We start from the raw sequence: 5,169 nt of genomic DNA, 5'->3' as shown, positions 1-5,169 counted from the left end.
CGGCACAAATAGTGAATGGTAAGAGCAACGACACTTGTAGTGGCTGGGAAGAGTAGCAGCACTGATAGCGGCTGAGAAGAACATCAGCATTAGTAGCAGCTGGGAAGAGCAACGACACTGGTAGCGGTTGGGAAGAGTAACGACTCTTTGTTGAATTTAGGACCCCATGCATGAAACCTCGAGCAAGATAAGAGAGGGAGAAGAAAATGGAGAGAGAAGAGAAAAAGAGCAAAGAGAGAGAGAGAGAGAGAGAGAGAGAGAGAGAGAGAGAGAGAGAGAGAGAGAGAGAGAGAGAGAGAGAGAGAGAGAAGAGAAAAGAGAGAAAATAGACTTTAGGCTAGAGAGATTCTTCCATGACTTAAGAAGAGGAGAGAGCTTGATTGAATCCTTCAACCAAGACCCCCTATTTATGCTATTTCTATTACATATTTAGGGAAACTTCTCAATTAATTAGGATCCCTAACATCCCTAATTACATCAATCAAGGAAAGATAAATCAATTACATTAATCAAGGAAGATTGACAAATCTTCCAACTCATGTGATGAGGATTCCAGCTCGTGTGGTGACTCATCATGCCACCTCATGTGGTGACTCATCATGCCAGCTCATGTGGTCATGGTAGGTTCGGTCCCACCTTGTAACACTCCCCCTCAAGTTGGGGGTGAGAAAACATCATAAATGTCTAGCTTGCTGCAAATGGTGGACAATATCTTGTGAGTGACTGGTTTGGTGAGAATGTCTGCAACTTGCCCTTGTGAGGAGATATGTTTGAGAGATAATAAGTCGTCTTGGAATTTCACTCGTATAAAATGACAATCTACCTCAATGTGCTTTGTTCTCTCATGAAAGACTGGATTTGAGGTGATATGTATCGCTGCCTGATTAGCTCAATGTTGATCCCTAGGAGCTTTTTTTATAGAAGCCCAATTCAGTGAGAAGGAATCTGATCTATAGAAGCTCACTAACTGTGTGTGCCATGACCCTATATTATGCTTCTGGACTGGACCTTGCAACTACATTTTGCTTCTTGCTTCTCCATGTAACCAAGTTCCCTCCAACCATTGTGCAATATCCCGAAATATATTTTCTATCATCCAGGGATCTGACCCAGTCTACATCTGAGAACCCTTCCATGTTGAAGTGACCATGGTTCTTATAGAGAAACCCTCTTCTGGAACTCCTTGCAAATATCACAATATTCTTTCTAGTACTTGCTAAGGAGTAAGTTATGGTTTGTGCATGTTTTGATTCACCACACTTACTGCATATGATATATTCGACCTTGTTATGCAGAGGTAAATGAGTTTCTCTGCAAGTCTTTGACATTTTTCGATATCCACATATTTTCTAGTGCTTGTAGATAATATTTTATTTGAATCCAAAGGAGTTTCTACTGGTCTACACCATATCATTCTTGTCTCCTCCAGTAGATCGAGGACATACTTCCTTTAAGATAGTATAATCCCACGTTATGATTGTAGTACTTCAATACCCATAAAGTATTTAAGTAGTCCAAGATCCATTGTCTTGAGTTCTTCACATGTCTTTTCCTTGATTTCCTGAATGCCCTCGAGATCACTCCGGTTAAGATAATATCATCAACATATACGTCAAAAATCACTTTCCCTATAGGTGTGTCTTTAAGAAACACAGAGTAATCTACGGAACATCTGTGAAATCCGACCCATATCAGTGCTTGGCTAAATTTATCATACCATGCATGAGGAGACTGTTTCAGACCATAAAGGGATTTCTTCAATAGATATACCGATTCCCCCTCAACCACAAACCCAGGTTGTTGTTGCATATAAATTTTTTTCTTTATATCTCCATTGAGGAAATCATTTTTCACATCAAGCTGATAGACCGGCCAGGAAGAATTAGCAGCAAGAGATAATAAAATATGTACCGAGTTCATTTTGGCCACCAAAGAGAATGTTTCCTCATAATCGATCCTATAATACGCATTTAGCCTTAGCCAACGAGGTGGGCCTTAAGGTGAGCAATTGACTCATTCGGATTGTGTTTAATTGTATAGACCCACTTACAGTCGATTGGTTTTTTTTCCTGATGGAAGATGAAGTAGAGGGCATAGTACAAGTTCTGGGTTCTTTTCTTAAGGCGATGGGTCGAGTATCATATTGTAGTCTAAAAGGAACATGAGAAGATGGAGAATGCTTTGTAGTGTTAGCCAATGCTTTAGGGGGTTGAACAGTTTCTGTAGCACGGGGCACAACCAGTCGAGGAGAGACTGGTACAAAAGAGAGACCTGGAGGGGCATTGTCAGAGTAGTATGAAGAGTCTTAAAAAAAAACTTACATCCCTGGACACAAGTAACCTTTGGAGAGAAAAAACCCTAAACCCTTAAATACCAAGCACCAAACCCTAAATACACTAAACCCTAACCCCAAAATTAAACCCTATAAAGATGAAATTGAACCATAAATACCGTAAACCCTAAACCTAAATTCCACAATTATGCAACAATCAATATAAATTATGCATAGAAATTAAAATTAAATCAAATACAACACTAAATTAATAAAAAAAATTAGGGTTTAGGCATACATTCTGAAATTTGGGGAAAGCCTAAGCCAAAGGGTGAAATCGAAGTCAAATGGGGAAATCGAAGCAGAATTGAAGAAATTGACGCTGAAATGTTGAACATCGAAGAAAATATAAAACAAAATGGGGGAAATCGAACAAAATTGGGAGGTATTTTGAGGAAAAAGAGAATAGTGACAGGGAAAAGGGAGTGGGAGGCCGAGAGGGAGAAGAAAGTGAGGCAAAGAGGGATAAGAGAGAGAGAGAAGCGAGCGGGAGGCCTAGAGGGAGAGCGAGTGCGAGAGAGAAAGAGAGTGGGAGGTCGAGAGGACGTTTGCAGCGATAGGGAGAAGGGAAAGGGAGGCCAAGAGGGAGAAGGGAGAAGCGAGAGGGAGGAAAAAAATTTCGAAGGAAGAGGAGATGAGAGAAGGAAACCAAGAGAGGGAAGAGTGCAGGAGAGAGATTGAAAAGAAAAAAAAATTTGACAAGGGTTTGAGACATCCTGCCCGCTTCATCCGGATGATTCACAATATACTACGGAATCCGGATTCTAGAAATTAAACCATGGATATGATTTTCGGGTTCATCTAATTTATCAACATGGGAAAAATCAAAGAAAATCGAAATCAAAATGGAGAAATCGAAAGAAATCGAGAGGTATTTTGAGGGAAAAGAGAATAATGACTCTGCAAGTGAATTACCTACTAAAAGTGAAAGTGAAAATGAATTATATATTTAGAGTGAAAATGAAAATGAATTACCTAGTGAAAGTGAAATTGATTTATTTTTTTAAGATGGTTTTATTTAACTTTTTGATTAATAAGTTAAGTATGTACTACCCAAAAACACACATTATGAATAATTTTTTCTCAGATTCTGCCATTATATCATGCAATTATTAAAAATTCTGGAATAACATTTTAAAATCAGTATCTACATTCTTCCTCATTAGTTTCCAATCACAAGTGGCTACTCCGTGATGCTATATTCGGCACGGGAAAACGACGAGGCTCGGGCGAAGGGTGGTGGCGACAGGGGATGTAGCTCCCATTTTATCTCCATGTTAGTTTCATCTATTTCCATGTTTTTCCTTTAAAATTCTCTTAGACTATGTTCGGGAAAGCATCTGAAATTCTCGATTCCGAAGAAGCCGGGAACAGTCCTCTGATTAATTCAAACTCACCCCGCGCATTTAGAAGCAGAAACAACAGAAGATTTTTTTTTTTTTAAAAAGAAACAGTTAACTTACTAACTCTTATCAGTTTACTCGCATCAGTATAATATGAGTGACAACTGTTGCGAACTGAAGCCAATTAAGGCAACTTTCTTTCCTGATCGGATTTGTACTTGGATTTGTATTTGAATCAGAATCAGGATTTAACTCGGAAGTTATTTGCGGCGTAGTAAGCCTGGAAGAAAGAATTAAGCGCGTGCCCAAGCCTATAAATATCTGCCCCATTCTCTTCGGTTTACTTCATCCGGGAGACTGCAGTGAGATTGAGATGGCAGAGAGTGTTAAAGGAAAGCGTTGCCGCAAGCGAGAGGTCGTTACAGACGAAGAAGCTGACTTACTGGCGTTTTTTGAGAAGAAGAGGCTGAAGCTTGAAGAGGAAGAGCGGCAGCCGAAGAGGAGAGCCGAACCGGAGTTGCTGGAATCACTTGCTAAGCTGTACAGCGATTTCACTGAGCCCGTATGGCTGGGTCAGAAGAGGATCACCAAGACGGACATACTTCCCCATCATCAGAGGTTTTTTATCCCTCGCTCCGTTGTCCAAAAGCTGAAGCCTCACCTGAAGTGTTGGGAGAGAGGTGAGATCGAACCCCATGATGGTCCGGGCATTTACGTCTCCGTGATGGATCCCTTAGGGTGGCGAAGGGAGCTGAAGTTGAAGCGGTGGCCAAGTCTACAGCAGTGGGCTCTCCTTCAAGGCTGGCAGGTGCTCGTTGACGTCAACGAGCTACGGGAAGGAGACCATATTGTCATCTGGACGTATCGCCATGGCCCCAACAACCAGCTCGGCCTCATCCTTCAACGAATCCCTCTGTAGCTTTTCAACGAGAAGGACGACATGCATCAAGATTCAAGAAGCCAGTGCGTGCGTAATTTTCTTTTTGAGTCACTCTAATTTCGTCGGCTCTGTTGTAAGTACCAATTTATACGAGTTCCGAGTCATAAAAAATTCATTATTTCTATTACTGGCTGTAATTCTTTCTGTAGGGGAAAAAAAGACAGCGGATGTATCAATCCCAATAAGAAAGTAAGGTTAAATGTATGTCAAACGTGTAGCAAATTCATTGCTTACATTTTCTTCAACGCTTATGTGGTCTTCATTACCATTTTCTTCAATAATCTTTTGGATTACCTTCTCTCAGAAGTGTGCAAACTCAAACATAATAGTGAAAGAAGTCAGTTATGTGGTTTTCATTACTGTTTTCTTCAATATTCTTATTCATAGTGTGCTAATCGTGTTCAATCCGTTGCTTCAACTTGCCTATTTTTGTCTCTTTTCATTTCAGAGTTGTTGGTGGACTTGTTAGTGCATATGATCTTTCTGGTGACAAAATATTTCTTGAAAAGGCTAAAGATATTGCTGATGGGCTGCTTCCTTCCTGGAATACCCCT

This window comes from Aristolochia californica, unplaced genomic scaffold (genome assembly GCF_029961685.1).
Source record: "Aristolochia californica isolate CCGP_79_NKW_82.1479 unplaced genomic scaffold, dmAriCali1.0.hap1 SCAF_1, whole genome shotgun sequence".
NCBI classification, from domain to species: Eukaryota; Viridiplantae; Streptophyta; class Magnoliopsida; order Piperales; family Aristolochiaceae; genus Aristolochia; species Aristolochia californica.
The sequence above is the reverse complement of the archived record's forward strand: the minus strand, read 5'-3'. Positions refer to the sequence as shown.